Raw genomic sequence first — 23,726 nt, 5'->3', positions numbered from 1 at the left:
TCAGATCCCATTATCCTCACAATTTACCAACAAAGTTAAACACTGTGCCCACAAATACAAATACTGTTTTTCAAAAACTGATTATTTTCAACTGAACCTGCTTTTGAGTAAAATTAATTGGTCTAAACTCCTCACATTAAATTCATTAGACGATATGTTGGATATGTTTTATTTCACTCTTGAAAATTGCATATCAAAAACTGTCCCTAAAATCGCAATCTTTAATAACGTAGGGCCACCTTGGAATACTACTACATTATCAAAGTTAAAAAATAGAAAGAGTAAGTTATATAAAAAGTTTAAAAGAAGTAGATCCACTTTAGACTATGCAAATTATTTAATTGCTAGATCCAAATATACATTATGCAATAAACAACATTACAACAACTACATTACAAAAATTAAGAAAGAATTAGTACTCAATCCTAAAGCTTTTTGTGGTTTCATTAATACAAAACGCCGATCTAGTGTCTGTCCTAAAATCCTAAAATTTGGAAGTATTGTTGGAGAAGACGACACAGGAATCTCTAATATAACAACTTATTCCACCAAAACACATGACGATAATTTTGAGTATCCTTATAATATTTCTGAATGCTCATGTATAATGATAAGAAATTTAGATTCCTCCATGGTGTATAACAATCTAAAAAGCTTAAAGAATACTACCTCTCCTGGACCAGATGGAATCCCAGCTTGTATATTAAAACACTGTGCCGATAATCTGGCGCTACCTCTATCGGTAATGTTTGATAAATCACTAAATTCTGGATATTTCCCAGCTATTTGGAAGGAATCTTTTATTGTTCCCCTTTTTAAGTCAGGCAATAAAGCAGATGTATGAAACTATAGAGGCATTGCAAAATTAAATGCCATACCAAAATTATTCGAGAAACTTATCACTGAACTGTTATGTTTTCAAGTATCCTCTGTTCTATCAAAATACCAACATGGGTTCCGAAAAAATCATTCTAAGGTAACAAACTTGTTAGAATTGACTACACGTGTAAATGCTGCTTTTATAAAAAGGAGTCAAACTGATTGTGTGTATACAGACTTCAGCAAGGCATTCGACAAAGTAAATCATGGTTTATTGAAAAAAAAGTTACATCGTATGGGTTTCAGTGGTCTATTGTTGAATTGGATAAAGTCATACTTAATCGATCGAATACAAGTTGTAAAATTACTTCAAATAAAATGTATGTAACTTCTGGTGTACCACAAGGTAGTCACCTTGGACCAGTGTTGTTTACATTATTTATCAACGATTTGCCAGACATAATACACTATTCTAATGTCCTAATGTATGCCGATGATGTAAAAATATTTTATTCCCTGAATCATCCTTCTGATCAACTGAAACTACAGCATGATCTTGACAGTTTTTATCAATGGTGCAACATCAATCTATTGGAATTAAATATTCTAAAGTGTAAACTCATGTCATTCTACAGATTACAAAAAATCAACACAAATTACTACTTTAACGAAAATATGTTAGAATCTGTCGATAGTATCAATGACCTTGGTATCCTCTTGGATCGTAGATTGGACTTCAGGGAACATATTTCATTAATTACGAATAGAGCATATAAAAACCTTGGCTTTATCAAACGTTGGAGCAAAGAATTTTCCGATCCAGCTGTTACTAAAAAGCTATATATCTCATTTGTTCGTTCTACTTTGGAATATGGATCAGTAGTTTGGGATCCAGCATATTCCATACACTCCAATTCTATTGAATCTGTACAAAAGCAATTTTTAATGTTCTGTCTTAGAAATCGAGGTTGGAACCCACAGACATTGCCATCTTACGAATTTCGCTTAACTTTGATTAAATTACCAACTTTAAAAAGTAGACGCAAGATGCTAAATGTTACATTTTTACTATATGTCATTCAGGGGACGATAAAATCAGAATTTATTTTGGAAAGAATTTATTTAAACGTTCCTTTCAGGCCAACTCGTCATTATCAATTTCTACAAATAAACTATTTTACCTCCAACTATGCTAATAACGATCCTTTGCGACGTATCTTTGTCGAATTTAATAAGTTTTATCATCTCATTGATCTGTCTGAAAATCGACATTCGGTCAAAAATAAAATAATATTATTCCTAAATACTTAAATTGTTCATACTCTGTTAATAAATTCTGTATATAGTTATTTTGTATTTAATGTAGTCTGTAATGATTTTTGTAATCTATAGGCTTAAGCAATAAAAAAAACACTCATACATGTTGAACAGCGACTGTAGCGTTTTCCAAGCTAAAATCTTCGAACCGGTGACTATCTTCATTGATAGTCAGCCGGCTCTTAAAGCCAACAAATCCTCCAACATCAAGTCTGAGACCATGCTTGAGTGTAGAACTGCTTTGGAGAACCTCACAAACGCTGTCCGAATCTGCTGGGTACCGGAATCCTGTGACATTATGGGAAACGACTTGGCAGATGAACTGGCAAGGCATGGATCGCAACCGACAATTCTAGCAACCACTGATTCTATCAAACCACCCATGTGTCACTTTTTCCGGAGCGTGGAAACGTTCTTTGAAGAAGGAGCCAAGGAACTATCGCACAATGAATCAAGGAGCAACGTGTCAAGGGCCATTTGGCCGACTCTATCAACAAATAGAACAACTTCAATCTTAAATTTGAGCATATCAGAAATTAGGGTATTGACGGGGGTCATTACCGGTCATTGCAACATACGAGCATTTACCACCAAATGGCAGGATGATGGCGTGGACTATTGCAGGCTCTGTGAAGATGAGGAGGAAACGGAGACTGTTTAATTACAAATAGTTTCCGTTGTTCTGTTTAATTATAAATAGTTTCAAAGTGATTTTCTCTTTGGATTTTCGTCCACCGAAAAACACACCAATTGTAAATAAAAGGTAAAGATATTGTTTTCCAAACAATATTTCTTAAATGAAGGATTTCTACATATTTTTTTTATAATCGAACTGATACTGGTGTTTTTCTTTTTATTGCCTACAAAACATTGGTCCTTCGAGCCGGATAGATTTTGGTTTATTCAACAACAACATCTAATTAGTATTTTCTTTGTTTCACAAAATGCGCACTGACTCCGTGAGCATCAACAACACCTCATCATCATATTCAACAATTCATCAATAATCATCCTCATCAAATTTCATCTAATATTGTTTAAGGTGCGTGCCGTCAATATTAGTGAGCATTCGCGTGTGTTTTTTGCATTTCCGCTACCAAAAAAAGTGTTAATTTTTTTCAAAGTTCATAAATAAATACGTCCGTCTTACAACACCGTCGCGAGTTTTTGTTGTTATTTTTTGCAAATAACTGGGCACATTGCATATTCTCAGTAGGCAAGAATAACACTGTGCAACATTTTTAAGTTGATCTTGTGCAAACAATTCGAACCGAGGATTTTTTGAAAGTACAGACCCAATCGACAAGAAAACCTAGTTGGGTTTTGTTGTGTCAGATCCAGCTCGGATTTTATGGCCCCATCTAAACATGGTCAAATATTAAGTTTTTTAAGAAATTCGAGGCTATATCTCTGAAACCAATGCGAATCTTCTGCTGACCTCTGAAGCAAATTTGTAGATAAGGACAAGAATAAAATATTTGGAGAAATAATGAACTCGAAAAATTACATTTATTGCTTCAAATTTCAAAATATATGCAAAAATTCCACAATTTTTATACATTTCGCACCATATCTCCAAAACCGTTAATACATTTGTCAACGACGATTTAATAAAAATGTCAATAATGTAATGAAATCCGAAATGCGAGAATAAACTGTTGGTGTGAACTGTGTTTGAAATACGTGTTGTAAAAGATATGATGCAAAATACTGCTGAAACAACATGAAGTAAGCATTTTAGAGTTTCAGAATGTTCTGGAGAATTGTTGAGGACTTTATTTGGAAGATTTTTGCAAAAGGTTACTTGGTTCAACTCCCAATAGTTTAGCCGATACTGAGCACAATTTCAGCAATTATGTCAAATTTTCTATATTTTATAGATTTTGATGCCGTAGATGGGGTTTTTCTTATGTGGTTTTTTCAAAAGATAAGGTCTACTAGTTTAGGGCTACAATATTGTAAAGACAGAAAGGCCAAATTCCTATTCATTTCTGAGATAAAGGCCTGATAAATGCAAAAGGGTGTAGATTTAGCCCGGTTTAGATGAGGCCATAGAATCCGAACTGGATCTGACAGGACAAAACCCTACTAGGGTTTTTGTAGTCTAAATATGTACTTTCAAAAAATGCATACTAGAAGTTGTTTGCATTTTCAGTGTTGCGTAGTGTAATACAAGAAAGTGTAATAAATAACCAAAGGCAAAAAGTGCAGTGAACTTTTCAATAATAGTTGTTGGTGGCAAAATTATTATTTAAAATAATATTAGTTAATGTTTTTTTAATCGATTTTTTTTTTTGTTGAAGAATTTATAAGAGCGAAAAAATTATTAAACGGGTCGACTTACGGTGCACCCTACACTCGATATAAAGTAAAATCAAATAAGTGAATAATTTCGAATATTTTTCATTATTTATAAATACATTTCTATATTTATTTTAATTTTTATAAAATTTATTTAATTTTTTGGAATTTTTATTGTTGTTGTTGATCGTTCGGGTGTATCTTACAATCCGAGATTTTTTGAACTTTTTTCATTTTTTCGGAATTTTTTCCCTTTCTTCGTAAAAAATAATTGGGTTGTGTATTTTTCGATACATCTAACCAATTTTTTTGATACACTGTGGAAAATTTTGTTCTCTTCGGTACACTGGGAAAAATTTATTCGTGATTTTTGAATTTTCTTGGGTTTTCGATACATTAAAAGTAAAGTCGGGTATTTTTCGATACCGATTGTAAATATTGTTGGATTTAGGCAACTTTTTTCGAATTTTTGGAAGGTTTTCTATAAATTTTTATTTACATTGGTGTTTTTTATCTTAGAATTTTTTATTCGAAAACAGAATTTTGTGAATTTATTGGAATTCCTTTGGTGTTTGGTTACATTTTTTTCGAGCGATTTTACAAGATTTTTTAGATTCAATTAATTTAAATTATAATCAAAATGTTGCTTACTTCTTTAGACTTTTTATTAGAGGACCTTTTATTCTCTCCGAGATGAAGATTTTAATGTTTACATTCTTGAGGCGCAAGCCGTTGAAGTAAAGCAAATGTGGGGAAAAGTGAAAGATAGGTCTGATGAATGTCTTAATTGCCTAAAAACTTCTGATCATCCTGATCCTACAGAGGTTACCTCGACTGAGAGCAAATTACAGGTAGCGCTTAAGGCATTCATAAATAGCATTGTCATGATTAATAGGAAATTGCATAAATTTAAAGCACCAAAGTCCTCTTCGTCCAATATCGGGCAAAATGGTAGTAGTACCCAGCGATCGGAGTGCAATGGTTCCGATGATAGTTTATCTATTTATCAGGTTTCTCATCGTACGGGAACATCAATGGGAGCGCCAGCGTACGTAAGTGAAAGCAATTTTCATAATTTGCATCTGCCTCCCTGCGATATTGATGTTTTCAAACGGGGATTTTCTTTCCTGGCCCATAATCAATTGAAATTATTATTCGATCTTCCGGTCCTTGAAAACGAATCTTGTTCAGGCTTGAAAAATTTACAAAGAGGAATAAATGGTTGCATTTCTGCAATGGCCATTTATGAAGTTTCTACTGATGATTGGGACCCAATACTTGTTTCATTTGTACTCAACGGTTGCCCAAAAATACGGTGACGGTGTGGGAACATACGGTAAAGGATAAATCCGCATTGTCGACATGGAAAGATTTGGATTCTTTCCTTTCGGAAAGAATTCAAACTCTTCAAAGATTCTTCCAAAAAGGTGAAAAAAGGATTCGATCTCATTTAACTAAAGCGTCGAATAAATCTTCTTCCGCTCCTTCGGTAAAGTTCTGCATTCTCTGTCCCAGATCTGTTCATCCGTTACGTTTATGTCCAGAGTTCATCAAACTGACAGTCGAAACTCGCTATTCGATGATTCGTAGGCATCAGTGTTGTATGAATTGTTTAACTGTTGGGCATGAAGTAAAGAAATGCATTAGTAAATATAGTTGTGGTAAGTGTAATAAGCGTCATCACACGCTTCTTCATAGAGAATCCTCAAATGTTTCAAACTCTTCAAGATCGGCTGCTCCTTTACAAACAAATTCGAATTTATCTTCAGTCCCACCGTCTTCTTCTGCAATTGATCCAAATTTCCCAAGGACTTCGTCAGGTTTAACTTCGGGTCAATCGAATAGACAAAATAGAAATGTGTTATTAGGAACAGCAATGGTAAATATTATTCACCACGGAATTAACTATCCTGCTCGTGACCTCATCGATCCCGCGTCTGAAGCTTCCTTCATAACTGAGAAATTGCAGAGACAGTTAGGAATTTCAACAAGTTCCACTCTTGCCACGGTCTCAGGGGTAAATCAGACGGTTTCCACTACTTCGAGGAAGATATGTTCGCTGAATATTGGCTCTCCTATACAGGATTCGTTGATATTGCAGTTAACTGCTCTAGTGGTCCCTAGTATTTCTGGAAATTTACCCCCGTTTTCAGTTAGTCCTGAGTTCGCTTCACGTTTACCAAATCTTTGTTCGGCAGATACACAGTTATTCGACTGTAGACCGGTAGATATGTTAATAGGAGCAGACTTATATCCAAGGATTTTGTTGCAAGGAACACATATTAATCTGTTAGATTCATTAGTGGCACAGAAGACTGTTGGGTGGATAGTTACAGGTCAAGTTCCAAATTCTAGTGTGAGAGTGTATTCTACTGCAATTTCCTATTCAGAAGAGAAACATCTAGACAAGACTTTGTTACGTTTTTGGGAGTTAGAGGAATCCCCTAAACGGTCAATTTTCTCTCTTTCGGACAAATTTTGTGAGGAGAATTTCAAGTCTACTACAATAAGGGACTCTGATATGTTGTCACTCTCCCTAGTAAGCCCGAATACTTAGGTCAAGCGGTGTTAGGTCATTCTAGGACGAATTGTTAACGACAATTCCTTCGTAATGAGGCTTCACTATTACGAAAACCAAGTATTAAGGAGGTGTACGATGGGGTAGTAAAATAATCGTGCATGTTCTGGAATTCACGGTGTATCCATTTCACATCACACATGCACTTCACCTGTGAAAGCAATAGATGTTCTGTATTTCACGTGAAAAGAGCTTTCATATTTCACGAAAGAACTTTGGAAAGCTTTATTACAGCTTTCAAACTTTATCATTAACAATGAAAAAATATCAGTCTGTGTTGGCGCATCAACGAATACACATGCGTGTGTGGGTATCTACGCTTTGTTCTTTTGATTGTTTACGAAACAGACGCAAACAAAGAAACGAACTTCTACAAGAGCGCGTACATGTTAAATTTGATACTTTAAGAAAAAATAAATTTTTTAATCATATTTTGTTAAGAAAATTAAATATTTTTTTAAATGCTAATAGAAAACACATTAAATTTTAGTCCTGTGCAGTTTTTTGTAGAAAATTTCAATTAGTTTCTTTAAAAAATAAGGATTCACTCAGCTCTCGCCATCAAAATTACAGTGTGAGGAATACACCCCAACTAGGTGTAAAGTGTGTTGCAGAACAGCTTTAGGTGTGTCCGATACACGTGAGGTGCAGAGGTGAGTGCCAGAACATGCCTGAATATTTAGAATTATGACATATGAGGCCTGTTTCTTCTCCTTCAACAATTCCAATGGTTTGCTATTTGCCTCATCACCCTGTTATAAATTCTGAAAATCCCACTAAGGATTCACTCAGCTCTCGCCATCAAAATTACAGTGTGAGGAATACACCCCAACTAGGTGTAAAGTGTGTTGCAGAACAGCTTTTGGTTTGTCCGATACACGTGAGGTGCAGAGGTGAGTGCCAGAACATGCCTGAATATTTAGAATTAGGACATATGAGGCCTGTTTCTTCTCCTTGAACAATTCCAATGGTTTGCTATTTGCCTCATCACCCTGTTATAAATTCTGAAAATCCCACTACCAAACTAAGAGTCGTTTTCAGCGCCTCTAGTGGAATGTCAAGCGGCAAAAGTCTTAACGACATTTTGTATGTGGGTTCCACCTTGCAATTAGATTTAGTTCTTCTTATTTTGAGATGGAAACTCTTCCAGTTCGTCTTCAACTGCGATATCATCAAAATGTATCGCCAGATTAGAGTCAGTTCAAAGCACACACCTCTTCAGAGGATAGTTTTCAGGGATTCTCCTGACAAAGATATTCAGGATTATGAGCTCCAAACAGTGACTTTCGGTGTTAACTGTGCACCGTATTTAGCTATACGGACTTTATTACAATTAGCTGAGGATACCGAAAGGGAATTTCCCCTTGCTGCCCACATCTTACGCAGGTGTATGTATGAGGATGACGTTATGGCAGGTTATCACGATTTGGGTTCCGCCCAGAGGGCACGTGATGAACTAATTCAAGCTTTATTATCACCCAAATTCGAATTAAGAAAGTGGACGTCGAATGACCGTACCATATTAGAAAGTTTGTCCCCTGATCATTTGTATGACACACAGCTTCTGACTTTCGTAGAAGCGAGTAGCTCTAAGCCTTTAGTAATTCGATGGAATGCGCAAACAGATTTGTTCTATTTTAGTGCGAACCCTCTCGCTCAAAAAGATAAATACACAAAACGGGAAGTTTTATTTACTATCGCGAAGTTGTTTGATCCTGTAGGTTGGTTAGGGCCAGTGATAGTGGTAGCCAAAATTATAATGCAACGGGTTTGGCAAGATAAAATTGACTGGGATGATGCACTACCGTCTTCGACGGCAAGTGAATGGCAAAAGTTCGTTGACACCTATGAGGATGTTAATTCCATTAATATTCCTCGATGGGTAAGTATGCCCCAGATTTCCAACCCGAACTTCACGTTTTTTCAAATGTCACGATTAAGGCGAGGGTGATATATATTCGTATTGTCACACCGAATGGACAAATTTACTCTCTTGTAAGACCAAAGTGCAGCTCACTTCTCACTTCTCGACCTATCACAAATGACAAGGGAGGAGCGAAAAAAAGTGAAGAAGGGTTCATAAGTTGGAAAATTGAAAATAGCGCCGCATTTTGTGAACCCTTGAAAATATAATGTGTGTTGCCATACCGTTATTTTATTTACAAATAATTTTGCAATAATTATATTCATATTTTTTTATAAAACGCTACTTTATTTTAAATTAAATAAATATTTCTAAAACGAAAAATATTTGTTATCTTTGCTTTAAAAATACTTGGTAATTGATAAGAAATTAATAAATGTTTGATATGTGGCAACATCTGTAACAGCTGTTTTTTGTTTTGACAGATATATGAAAATTGTTTTATTTACACCCGAAGATTTTCTGCAATTTGCAAAAAAGTAAACAAATATCGTCTAAAGGTCATTAAATGGCAAAAAGAAATGAAAATATTAAATATTGAATTTTAGATGATGGCCGAAACGACAAACGCTGAGCAATACAAAGAAAAAAAGCAACATTTGGTGGAAGTTGTTTCATGCGAAACCAATATTTCACTGCATATTTTGCATTGGTTCAAATGAAGTCGTGAAAGATCCCACCTTCAGAACTTGAAGGAATTTCAAGAATTGTAAATACAATACATGAAACATCCGATATTTTCTCCAGCATTAGGACCAAATCGTATTCCTTTCTTCAAGATTTAAACCAATTTCATGAATTTAAAATACAATTTCAATAAGAATAATACAATGTTATCTTTCTTTTTGTTATGATTTTATTTATAACATTTTACGGAGGGTTGGCGTTTTTTTTTTTTATTTGGGATGACGACTTCTATTTTGTTTTTAAAAATAGTCACGCTTAATCAAATAGCCGTTGTTTTAATATTTTATTACAACAACTTTAATTTATTAGTGTGAAAAAAATTGGCGATGTTTACCAAGGGGTAAGGCAGGGAACACTATAGTTTCAGATCTCGCCACAGATCTTCATCAGTTCCCTTGTTTCTTGTTTTTCAACAAGAAACTTTTTATACCCAAGTGTCAATTACCCGCTCAAAGAGAGGGTTGGCGTTTTTCCCAAATAAAAAAAACGTCAACCCTCCTAATTGTGAGACCGGGCACCGTCGAAATGTTGTTTATTGCTGTAGTATGCAATTCCAACAAATTAGTTATGTGTTTTTCGCTGAGAATCAACGAACGCATAGCAGTGGGAAAGATTTGGTTTTGTTTGCAAGTGAAGTTGCTCGAGTTTAGGTATTGCCAAAGAAATTCTCGATCAGAGTGTTTCTTTGCACACGTATCTATTTGAGCGGGCAATTGACTAGCATCTTTGCGAAACTTAGCGAACAAAGAACAATTCAAAATCACTTACGATATGTCACTTATCATCTTGTATGCACATTGTTCTATCGAGGAACAACAATTGCAGAAAGTGGTTGCTCCTGATTGTGTCCTCTTCCATTCCTTTTGTCATCCTATGATTCTGAACCGCTTCCCATACCTGAAAAATGTAGGCCAACTTCAAATCCTCCTCCAAATTACGCCAAACTCGATTGAGGTCTTCGTTGCTTTATTAATACACGGATGAACATGTGTAGTTGCCAAAAGAATTTCTAATCGTTTTTAATTGTTACGATAAAAAAAGTTTTTATTTGAACTTGTGGTCATAAGTTTATTTTTATTTGTTCTTCATTCCAATATTTCGCAATTATAAAATTGCATCTTCAGGGAAGATCTACAAAAACAATAACAATGTTTGTTACTTAATAGATTATATCACAGACCGATATGCTCATCGGCTGCTCGATGATGGAGTTTCCTCTAATATTGGGTGGCTTGTATTGTGTTCTGAAACATAAAAGATGATTGATATAATAAATATGCATTGTTTTGGTTTACTTAAGCTTCTGTTGACTTCATGCGTTTATATAACGATAGTATGTAGTTCTTCGCCCTTTGTTTTTGTTCGCAGGTTAAGCATACTTTGATTCGTGGATCCAAGAACACAGCTGCGTTAAGCAGTTAATTTTCTAAAAGTTTATCCTTTCTTATCTTCGAGGACTCCTTGAGAAGGGTTTTCATGTTGCTATCCGGTAAAGCGTCAATTGGAAATGTTAAATCCATAACAATAATGTATAGTTCACTATAGCACAACTGTTCGCTTTGTAACTTCATGACTTCATGCGTTTATATAACGATAGTATGTAGTTCTTCGCCCTTTGTTTTTGTTCGCAGGTTAAGCATACTTTGATTCGTGGATCCAAGAACACAGCTGCGTTAAGCAGTTAATTTTCTAAAAGTTTATCCTTTCTTATCTTCAAGGACTCCTTGAGAAGGGTTTTCATGTTGCTATCCGGTAAAGCGTCAATTTGAAATGTTGTATCCATAACAATAATGTATGATTCACTATAGCACAACTGTTCGCTTTGTAACTTAATGGTAGCATTGTAAATAGGTTTAAATAGTCCCAAGAATTCAGTTGCGAAAGACCATTCTTCAGATTCAAGAAATAAATCAGGATAATCCTTGCTTAGTGTATTTATAATATCCTTCATTTCCAGGATTCTTTCAATCATTTTATATGTTGAATTCCAACCTGTTGCACAATCAATGATAGGTTTTTTGTAGAGTTCACTGCTTAGAAAATTTAAAATCATTTACTTCTAAGTTTTTTTACCACGAATCGTATCTTATCGACATTGTCTTTTATTGCCGACTGTTTCAGAACATCGTTTTCACACAGTTGGAGAGTGTGAGCACCACAACAAGTGCTAGTAATTGTGTTCGATGAGATGTTAAAATCAATTGATTCAATTGTGTCAATAGCTATTCGACAATCGATATAATCTTCATCTTCTTCGAAATCCACGGCATCATTATCTATCGACAATTGCATTTCAGAGTTCAGGATTCGTACAGTTTTGAGCATATTTGATCCGTTGTCGGTTGTAATCGTTAAAATAACATCATATTCCTTTAGAACATCCAATATAACTGTTTTTAAATATTCAAAAGTGTGACTTGATCTAAGTTCCTTTATAGCCAACGTTTTAACAACGATTTTACGATGTTTAATGAACAGCATACTTAAGTCCAGCCTTGTTGCGACATCCATCTTAAGGAGAATAATATCCCTTTAAGATCGTTTGAAATTTCCGTTTTAATATTTTTTGAGAAAGCGATAATTCGTTCCATTACGTTATGTTCATTTACCGAGTACACTTAAAACAGGTTCTATAAGAACTTTGAAGGCTTTATCTTCGTCCATATGTAAAGGACGTCCATTGCTTTGTAAGCAGTTCCACCAATGCTGTTCAATGTTTTTTGGATTCACACTTTTTTAATAATACTTTGATGTCACTTTTTTCTTTTACGTTTTCCCGCTTTTGATGAATATAGTTCGCATACAAATCGGAATGTACATTTTTTCAAATTTCGCTCTAAAATTGCGGAATGCCAATTTAAAACATTGTTGACGAAATTTTGTAAATTACACACTGTTTGATTTGATTCGTTTGTACTGAACATATCACGAAGAATATTTTTTGGTCTTGGCATTTTTATAATTATTTTCACTTAACGTTTAAAAATGAACTAAATAGCATTTGCGGGGGTTATTTTGCATATATAGTTTGCAAAAAATTAATTTTCTTCAAAATTAAATTACCTGCAACTATTCCAAAGGGAAATTTTCCATAAATTATACAATAAGACTACGAGTGTAACAAACTCAAAAACTAGATCATTCATGTGGTAATGGTTATAATTTATTACAATACACAAGAAAGGTAAAAACCAATATTGTGGTTTACAGTTTTTTTAACTCATAATTTTTATGATGTCAAAAAGAAGGGACAGGTACTTTATGGTTTTGGTGTGCGAGGAATAATATTTCTACCTAATTCTGTCTTTCTAACTTATCAAAACCAAAATTCCGATAATTCTACCTGTAAACAAACTTTAAAAATATAGCAGACCCAAAGAACGGATGTTGCCTTCAAAGATAGGTACCAGTCCTTGGGTACCTCAACGGCAACTCATAATTTGGAAAAACACAAAAAAGCAAAAAGTAATTCTTATGGTGGTGTTGTAGCATTTCTTTTTGTAAGATGATGTTGATACTGAAAACAACTTACTTGAAACTCTTCTTCGATGCTTTCTAGGCATTGCTAAAATTTGAAAATGAACCACCTGTTTTCACAATACAAATGATACGATTTTTAATAATAAACAACTCTTTTATAAGCTACAGCCCTATAGCAACCTTTTGAAAAATGTCAAGATTTTAGATATTCGATGAGAGCGTTTTGTTTAGGCATTATTAACTTCTTGCATAAGTATTTATGACATTTAAATAATGACATTTATAGTCCTAATTAATTGAAGATACATATTCATTTATATTTACTTGTATTTCATTTGTATGTATTCCACAAAAATTAAAGTTAATATGTTTAATACCTTCTTAGTAAACCAAATGTCGGATGTCCGACACGTCTGAACAATTTCGGAAGCAACGTCGTTCAGATTTCGTCCCGATTTCTAAACGATTTTTCAGAGCGGAAATAGTTCAGATTTTGTACCGATTTCGTTCAGATTTCGGAACGAATGTCGGAAAGAAATTTCCTTTCCGAATTTCCCAAGTGTTTTCTTTTACCACGAATCGTATCTTATAGACATTGTCTTTTATTGCCGACTGTTTCAGAACATCGTTTTCACACAGTTGGAGAGTGGGAGCACCACAACGAGTGCTAGTAATTGTGTTCGATGAGATGTTAAAATCAATTGATTCAATTGTGTCAATAGCTGTTCCGGACAAATCCCTTGAACTCCTTTGGCTCAACCAATATCCAAATCGAGCTAAAGGTACTCCACCTGTTGGCTAAAATCACTTGGGCGCACACAACAAATGTTCACACTTTTATGACAGCCTCACCGGGGGCAGAGAAACACCAGTTGTTTATTAACCGTGGTTGGTAGTCCAGTTGGGACAATTGAGACAGTTTTTATGAGGATCTACTTATCAATCCCACGGGGATCGTTTATCTTACACTGGTAACAATTGAAAAGCCTGGACAATTTTCGCCCGCACAGAAACATTATCACGTTTATTTAGGTTTACCCGGCTATTTCAGTCCATATAATTAAAAACACTGTTCCTTTTAGTTTATAAGCACAAGGTTTATTGATTAATTCACGAGGGTTACAGCGAGTAATAAATTGTAACTTCAATGATGGACAAATGAAAAAGGCAACTAACAAGGGCTAAGTGGTCTGCACGTAGACAACAACCGGCGCGATCTCTTTCACTTTAACAACTAACTAGAAAAATGAAAAAAAAGAAAACTAGAAAAAACGAATGTAAACAAACCAAGGCAAGAGAGTATGACTGACATTTGCAGCCAGTGTTGGCAACGTGGAGTTAATGTACACAGGGATGGCAAATTAAAGCAAGTTTACACTGAATCTAATTATTATCATTAAACCCAATTCCTGTGTACATTAACATACCGCCTCCCTTTGACCGTCAGGTCAAAACAAACAAAAATACAAAATATTTTCCCTTCATGGGACAATGAGTGATTGTGCGTTTAGATGATAATTCAGGGGTAATGAAATTTAAAGTAAAATTATATAGATAATATTATAATACTAATGAGGTAAAATGTTGGAAACGCCCACCTGGGGCAAATATATGCTTATACTTATCTAAGAGGTAATTCATAAAGTTGGAGCTTGCTACCAAGCAATCCCTTCAGGGACAGACGAAAATCGATGGCAATGGAATTCGGATGAGATACATATCCTATTGTTTGTTGATGTTTTTGTTGTCCGACAAGAAGGCTTCGGCAAGTGCTTCACTCTCATGGTCTGTTGCCAGGGCACCGAAAAAGGCAAAACCAAAAATTGTATTTTGGACATAAGTAGGTCCCTTCCGCTCCTGCGGCAACCCAAGGTAGATGGATTTGGAGACATCTTTTCCAAGGACAATGGAGCAGCTGTATGGCAGATAAAAAGAGGTGTCTGCTACGTCTTCTATATTATGATGTTGCCACACAGCTTTCGGCATACAGTGGGCCTTGGGGGTATCTTGGCGTCCATGGTAGTTGAGCTTTAGCTTCGCTGTAACCGTTCTTACCTCACTGTGGCGATCAATAATTTGGACTTCATAATCCGTGACATCATAGTCCTTGCCCTGCATGAACGGCAATCTACACCATGGGGGAGCGAGGTAGCTCTCTGAGACATTGGGGTCCAACAGAATTCTGACCATCCTCTTCTCACTGTTTTCTCCCGGACAGTACACCAGAGCCTGAGCTGTCATTTGGAGCCATTGGTACTTGGTCTCGTCTAACGGGTGTAGTAGGGTGTGATGCCCCAACCAACAAATTCGGCATGCTGACCCAGATCGGCAGTCCTTTATCGTATGAGAGAGACCCAGGCAATTCTCACAGATTTTTGTATTGCGCACATAGGCGTTTCTCTCCTTTGGATGCATTGCCAAAAAACACCGACAGAATCGTAAGGCATGACGGGTGTTGCACAAAGGACAGCGATATTCATCCATAAAACGGAACATGTTGTTGTCTGGTAAAAATAAAAACGTTAGTGTTTAAGTAATGATAAAAGTGGTGGTAAGTGGCTAGTGGTTGGGACAGGAAAGGAATTATACTAATTGGATCGAGGAAGCAAAACCAATTTGTGAACCGGATGCCGTATGACACCCGTAGGCGTTTTTAAGTCAACGACTCTGACACGCCCATCGGGGCCCGGATACAATTTCACAATGCGTCCCAAACGCCATTCGTTCGGGCTTCCCATTTCTTGTGATAAAACCACGAGATCATTTAAGCGTAGATTTTCTGACGGACGCTTCCACTTATTCCTTTTGTGAAGCTCCTTTAAATAGTCGGATTTCCATCGGCGACAGAATTCTTGTTGAACTACCTTCAGCCTACGACAGCGATTCAGGAGAGACGTCTTTGAAGAAACTTCCTCGGGCTCGGCAGGGGACAGTAATGAAGACCCAACTAGTAAGTGCTGTTAAATCGTCGATATCTTCAGAGTGAGGAGTCAGAGGACGAGAGTTCAGGCAGGATTCGATGGTTGCTAAAATAGTGGTGAACTCCTCGAACGTGTAGTGGATTTGCCCTGCAATCTTCTTGAGGTGAGGTTTGCAGCTTTTAACTCCCCCCTCCCATAATCCCCCCATATGCGGAGACGGATGGTTGCCAACATTAACTGTGGCCCACCGTGTAGCGTCATTTCATGGATAAATGCGACATACAGCTTGGCCAATTTACTTTTATGGGACAAAATATATGGGTGCCTTTCACTATGGGACAGAGAAGAAGTAGACCCTAACCGCCCATTGGCTCTAATTATTCCATCCTTATCAAGATATGGCGTTAGCGTAAGAAGATTACTGGTCTTATGGATTGGTTTACCTTGGGACAGTGCTACGTATTCATCAGGGAAGTACGCCTTTTGGGACATCATAATTAGATACCTGCGACCAGCTAATAATTCATGTGACGATAGTCGTGTACCTTGATACCGGTACGTCTTCTTTGAGTCAGGATGACAGGATCGGATAAATCTTTCCATATATCCAAATGCATGAACTGCGGTAGTGAAACGATGTAAGTTTTTTTAATGGACTTCTGGGTCATCCTCATATACTGCTTTCGATTTCATTGGTGGGAGTTCGGCCTCCGCAGATCTTGCTACATGCACTTGAGAAGTTTTACTTTCTAGGTTAATCTCCGGAATACTAATAGCCGACGGCCAAAATTGCTCGTCTTTCTGGAGCCATGTCGGTCCAAACCACCACAGATCTCTCTCCTTCAAGTCTGATGGAGTCACCCCGGGTTGCAAGATCTGCGGGGTTTTCATGTGTCGATACATGTTTCCAATTATTTCCTACTTTCTCTTGTATTTTTGCCACCCTGTTCGCAACAAATGTTGTCCACGTATGAGAGGGTTTTTTAAGCCATGCTAGGACAATTGTAGAGTCCGACCAGAGACATAAGGTGTACTTTCCTACCACTATCTGAGGCAAAAATGTGTGAATAACGTCCGCTAGCAATAGAGCTCCACAGAGTTCTAATCGGGGCAGAGAAATCTTTTTGATCGGCGCCACTTTTGTCTTCGAGACCAATATATTTGAACAAAAACGATGTCCTATTTTCACTCTCGCATACAAGACAGCCGCGTACGCTAATTCCGAGGAATCACAAAACCCATGAATTTGTAGCGTACATTCTGGCGAATATTGCACCCACCGGGGTATATTAATTTTGTGAATATCCGAATACTCTTTCAAAAAGGATTTCCATTTCATCAGAGACAGAGGTTTTAGCTGATCATCCCACTTTACGTCATCTAACCAAAGCTGCTGCATGAATATCTGACCAAAGGGTCAAAGAGGCGAGCTATTATTGATAAAACCTCTCTTTTGGTAAATGAGTTTTTATTATTTATTTCCTCGGTCACAAAATAGAACGTATCTGAGGAAGCGTTCCATCTGATTCCTAATGTTTTTGCCAAACTCTTCTCATCAAAATCTAGGAAGTCTCCATTCAGAAGATGATCCCGGGGCAGATCTTCTATAATTTCTTTACAATTCGATACCCACTTACGTAGGTCGAATCCGGCAGTTTTTAAAATGGCTATTAGCTGCTCTTTTGCTGCAATTCCCTCAGAAATCGAATGTATGCCTACCAGGGCATCATCAACGTACATATTTTCTCTCAATATCTTAGCCCCTATGGGGAACCTATGCTCCTCGTCTTGGGCCAGCTGCAATAAAGTTCTTAGGGCCAAATATGGGGCACAACTGAGACCGAATGTTACAGTATTTAACTGATAATCCTTTATCTCTTCATCTGGGGAAGATCGATAAACAATTCGTTGATATTTGGCGTGATTCGGATTAATCAGTATTTGTATGTACATCTTTGATATGTCTGCATTAAAGACATATTTGTACAGACGCCAATTCAGGACTAAAGAAAAACTACTCTGAGTTTTGTTGTGACACTTTCCGGTTTGTAGTCGCCGTGATGGGTCAAATAAAAACACGGGCCAGAGTCCGATATTTGTGAGTCTAATAGCTGCATATGTCCTAGGGACAAATATTCTTGAATGACCTCGTTATACATCAATTTAAGCTCTGGCTTCCGGGACATTGATTGTTCATTCCGCAAGAACTGACACAGAGCCACGTATCTATTAGGACTAAGCACAGATTTTGACGGTTCCTCCGTCTTAAATGGCAAATCGACCATGTATCTCCCATCGGTGCTCCTTTTCACCGTACTAGTATAAATTTGTTCACAAAGTTCGTCTTCCTCTGAAACCTTATGTTTGGTTGGAATTTCTTCTATCTCCCAGAACCGGGCTAATTGTTTGTCTATCGACACTCTTGTACAATGCGATGATCTGACTATGTGTCGTGTTACTCTGTTGCTTGTCGGCCCCGTCACGATCCAGCCGAAGACCGTTTCTTGGGCGACCAGTGACCCCAATATCCCGTGTTCTACTCCTTCGAGTAAAATTACTGGATACAAGTTTCCTCCTATGAGGATATCTACTGGGGCACTTCTATAGAACTCAGGGTCCGCAAATTTCAAGTTTGGCAATAACCTCCTATTAACGTAATTAAAGAAGTGGGTTGGAACATTTCCCGTTACATCGGGGACAACAAGAGCATCGATTTCCATTGAAAATTTGGGATTTACGAGTGAGGAAACTTTAAATATCGCTGCTTTGGAACATCTTGCTAGGCTTTCGCCGCCAAGACCACTAATATGTGCCTCTATGGGCATTGTAGGTATGTTTAACAATTTCTGCATTCTCTCAGAGATAAATGAGTCATCCGAACAGGGATCAATTAAAGCCCTAGCTCTATGTGACATACTGTCTTTGACGATCGTAACCCAAGCAGTGGCTAACATCGTTTTACTTGCTACGGAAGTATGGAATTTTCTGCCATTCTCTGAAGTTGATGGCACTGCTGTGGACTGTGAATTCGATGTTTGAGAAGACTGAGAAACCTTTTCCTTCTCTTTCTGTTTATTATCTCCTCTCTGGGGCATATCAGATTTGTGTAAGAGAGTGTGATGTTTCGGATTACACTCAGAACATCTATTTTGGCTAGTACAATTTGCCAATAAATGGCCCTGGGACAGACAATTTAAACAATGTTTGTCGCGTTTTACAATGGACAACCTGTTTCTGAAGTCCATGCCCAAGAACTTGGGGCAGGAGCGTAAAATATGATTCCCTTTACACAAGGTGCATCTGGGATTGTTTACCTTAGTGTGGTGGACTTTAAAATTCTTTGAACGCTCAAAATTATTGAAATTTTTGTTGCTGGGTCATAGTGGAACGCGAACCTTGTGGGCCATAAATGTCAGAAACACTTTGTAGTGCCTGAAATCTTTCGGTCAAAAATGTATTTAATTCTTCCCATGACGGCATTTCCGTTTTCTTCGCAATGGATTGTTCCCACAGAGACAGTGTTAATCTTGGTAACTTTGAGGAGCAATGAAATACAAAAATAGGATCCCATGATCTGATATCTACTTTGTATAATTTGAGAATGGAAATAGCGTTATTAATATCCCTTTGCAATTTTTTCAGGGAACTCGCGGATTCTTGCGTGCATTGGGGCAGATTGAATATAGTTCTCAGTTGGTTATTTATAAGAATAAGTTTATTTTCATATTGACTTTTTAAATTTTCCCACGCAATTTCAAACCCTTCCTCTGTCAAAGGTATGTGCTGAATTATTTGTTTCGCTTCTCCACTCGTTTTTTGAAAGAGGTAGTATAGTTTTTCCACCGAACTAAGTTTTTTATTAGTTGCGTATATCGCAGTAAACAAATCACGAAAACTGGGCCAATTTAAGTAATCTCCGTGAAACACTTCTGTGTCACACGGTGGGAGAGTAACTGTCGAACCAACTTTTTGATTAGTTTTTGAGGATGATGCTTTCGTCCTATCTTTCGCGTCACCTATCAGGGTGAGACATTTCATATAGCTCTTATGAACTATAGCCTTATTGGTTTTTAGGGTTGTTTTTTCTTTCTTCTGAGAATCTGGGTCAGAGATACATTTTTTGTAGCAAGATTTCCATTCTTCCCATAAGTTTTCCAGTTCTTGCTTTTCAGCGTCTAGAGCCATGTCATTGTATCCTTTCAGATCAGCTTCTTTTAGCTGACTCTCAAATGAGGTAATTTCCTCACATTGAAGTAAAAATTCTTCCATTATGCTCATAACGTGCTGAATCAGTTCAATAAATTAAATATTTTTATGCTAAAAAATATGTATTTAGTCGCTGATTCGACGTACGGAAGAGGTTTACAACGAAATTTTGAAGAGTATATAACTTATTGAAAATAACCTTTTTCCTCAATTTAATTATTAAAATTGGGAGAAGAGAATTTAAATTTTTAAATCGTTGTTTTTCTTATTATTTGAAGGAAAAATTGTTCTAAATACATATGCAGTTTATGGGCTCGTAATTTCCTCTAATCCGGGACAGAAAATATATAGAAAGACGATTTAATTACTCTGTTGAGCAAACTTTTTAAACCCAATGTTCCAGAAAAAATTGAAACTAGTTTTCAAAAATTGTAAAATTCCGTCGATATTCCACACTTCAGAGATAGTAAAAATAAAAAATGTGCTTTATTTCCAACACGATATCGCAATTACTGATAATTATCGTTGAGCAATTTATTGTTCAGCGGGCCAATATCTTCCACAGAAATTTTTCCTCAAAATCTATATTCGTCTCTACTTTTTTTCTTCAGCACCACTGTGCCCAGTTTCTCCATATTATGCTCTACGATTACCCTCAAGCAAATTTATGCTGATGTTCAGCTGTTCAACAGTTCTCTCAATTGGAAGAGACAGAGTTAAACTATAAACGCCAAAAGGAAAGTAACAACACAATACTCCCTATCGTATGTGTATGTTTTTATGTATGTGCATCGCCTTGCGAGCACCAAATCTTTCGAATTAGTTTAAGAGACAATTCTAATTTGTTCCAACAAACAATGCAGATTTTGTGTTCTAAAATGATTGCAATAGATTTCCAAACATAAAGGTGTTTTAAATTGCGTCAGCTTTCATCTTGTAAAAATCCGACTGTTGTCTACGTATTTCCATTCTGGGTCAATAATTGTTGAAAAAAAATTTAATTGTTGTAAATTTTCATCTGACACACTGTGTTAATTTGCCATATTGTGAATCAAGTGTTATTTATATTATTCCCTTCAGGGTCAGTAATTTTTAAAATCAGTAAATACTTTATAAATTTTCTTCTGACACACTGTGTCAATTTTGCCAAAACTTTTTCCAGTGTTATACTATCTGTCTCCCTGCTTTTGTTCTATGATGTAGCAGAGACAGACCAATTAGATAAACAAACGTAATTAAGTGACACTAGTGCTATTCCAATAGAACACAAATATATCTCTTTGTAAGAGAATGTCTGCTTAAGAGACTTGGTACCAAAGAGACAGTAACCGAGAATTGTTGATATTAGAAATCCAACCCTTTCTCTTGCCAACAGTGTATCGTTTTGCTTGCAGAAGGTATGTAGCAACCAAAACGTTAAGTTACTATTCCAATTTAGCAAAAGAATAACATGCGCTTCATAAACATATGTATAGCTAATATGCCGCAAATTTTCTGTTTGTTATTTTTATTATTCCTCGTAGAGGGACAGTATGATTTCTTCTCGCCAAAATATTAAAAAAAATTTAAATTGTCTTCTATCAATCGGCGTACACCACAGTTTGAGTTTGTTTTTGTTATGTTTCTTTCCTCCTTGACAGAGACAAAATGGACAAAGAGCATCAATATCAACAACAATGCAATTTTGCTACCCCCATTGTACATATGTGTGTGCCTACATTTATCTGTAGCAAATCACTCAATCTCTTGGCGCTGTTTTTGTTTTTTCTCGTTTTGCAGAAATGCCACTGACCTACTCCAACCAGATATTTTGGAGTAACCGTATATTTCGCAAATGTTCTCCAGTAAAATTGAAATTTTGCAACGCCGCAAAAGGCAAGTGGGAAAGATTTGGGAAAGGTGATGGGATATGCTATTGATGAATTTTATAGCCACAAATTTTCTTTACGCACCACAAATAAAAAATATGGACGTACGTACCTTTATACTCGAACGATATCTGCCAGGTACTTTATATCCGTTTTCCGCTGACTCCTTGATGGATCGATAGGACCATATGTTCCGGACAAATCCCTTGAACTCCTTTGGCTCAACCAATATCCAAATCGAGCTAAAGGTACTCCACCTGTTGGCTAAAATCACTTGGGCGCACACAACAAATGTTCACACTTTTATGACAGCCTCACCGGGGGCAGAGAAACACCAGTTGATTATTAACCGTGGTTGATAGTCCAGTTGGGACAATTGAGACAGTTTTTATGAGGTTCTACTTATCAATCCCACGGGGATCGTTTATCTTACACTGGTAACAATTGAAAAGCCTGGACAATTTTCGCCCGCACAGAAACATTATCACGTTTATTTAGGTTTACCCGGCTATTTCAGTCCATATAATTAAAAACACTGTTCCTTTTAGTTTATAAGCACAAGGTTTATTGATTAATTCACGAGGGTTACAGCGAGTAATAAATTGTAACTTCAATGATGGACAAATGAAAAAGGCAACTAACAAGGGCTAAGTGGTCTGCACGAAGACAACAACCGGCGCGATCTCTTTCACTTTAACAACTAACTAGAAAAATGAAAAAAAAGAAAACTAGAAAAAACGAATGTAAACAAACCAAGGCAAGAGAGTATGACTGACATTTGCAGCCGGTGTTGGCAACGTGGAGTTAATGTACACAGGGATGGCAAATTAAAGCAAGTTTACACTGAATCTAATTATTATCATTAAACCCAATTCCTGTGTACATTAACAATAGCTATTCGACAATCGATATAATCTTCATCTTCTTCGAAATCCACGACATCATTATCTATCGACAATTGCATTTCAGAGTTCAGGATTCGTACAGTTTTGAGCATATTTGATCCGTTGTCGGTTGTAATCGTTAAAATATTACGTAAATCAACATCATATTCCTTTAGAACATCCAATATAACTGTTTTTAAATATTCAAAAGTGTGACTTGATCTAAGTTCCTTTATAGCCAACGTTTTAACAACGATTTTACGATGTTTAATGAACAGCATACTTAAGTCCAGCCTTGTTGCGACATCCATCCTAAGGAGAATAATATCCCTTTAAGATCGTTTGAAATTTCCGTTTTAATATTTTTTGAGAAAGCGATAATTCGTTCCATTACGTTATGTTCATTTACCGAGTACACTTAAAACAGGTTCTATAAGAACTTTGAAGGCTTTATCTTCGTCCATATGTAAAGGACGTCCATTTTTTTGTAAGCAGTTCCACCAATGCTGGTCAATGTTTTTTGGATTCACACTTTTTTAATAATACTTTGATGTCACTTTTTTCTTTTACGTTTTCCCGCTTTTGATGAATATAGTTCGCATACAAATCGGAATGTACATTTTTTCAAATGTCGCTCTAAATTTGCGGAATGCCAATTTAAAACATTGTTGACGAAATTTTGTAAATTACACACTGTTTGATTTGATTCGTTTGTACTGAACATATCACGAAGAATATTTT

The 23,726-nt window shown here is 36.4% G+C and overlaps 1 long non-coding RNA gene across 1 annotated transcript; it reads right to left on the bottom strand.

Moving 5' to 3' along the window:
* Positions 1 to 14,182: 14,182 nt before the first annotated feature.
* Positions 14,183 to 22,855, bottom strand: LOC141406320 (uncharacterized). The gene is made up of 2 exons (XR_012413364.1): positions 22,214 to 22,855; positions 14,183 to 15,610 (listed from the first exon to the last, which is right to left on the bottom strand). It is a non-coding gene; the product is annotated as an uncharacterized lncRNA (long non-coding RNA).
* Positions 22,856 to 23,726: the final 871 nt, after the last annotated feature.

The sequence above is a fragment of the Musca autumnalis genome, unplaced genomic scaffold (assembly GCF_047663935.1).
Source record: "Musca autumnalis isolate F117 unplaced genomic scaffold, ASM4766393v1 scaffold_5, whole genome shotgun sequence".
Taxonomy (NCBI): domain Eukaryota; kingdom Metazoa; phylum Arthropoda; class Insecta; order Diptera; family Muscidae; genus Musca; species Musca autumnalis.
The sequence above is the reverse complement of the archived record's forward strand: the minus strand, read 5'-3'. Positions and strand labels throughout refer to the sequence as shown.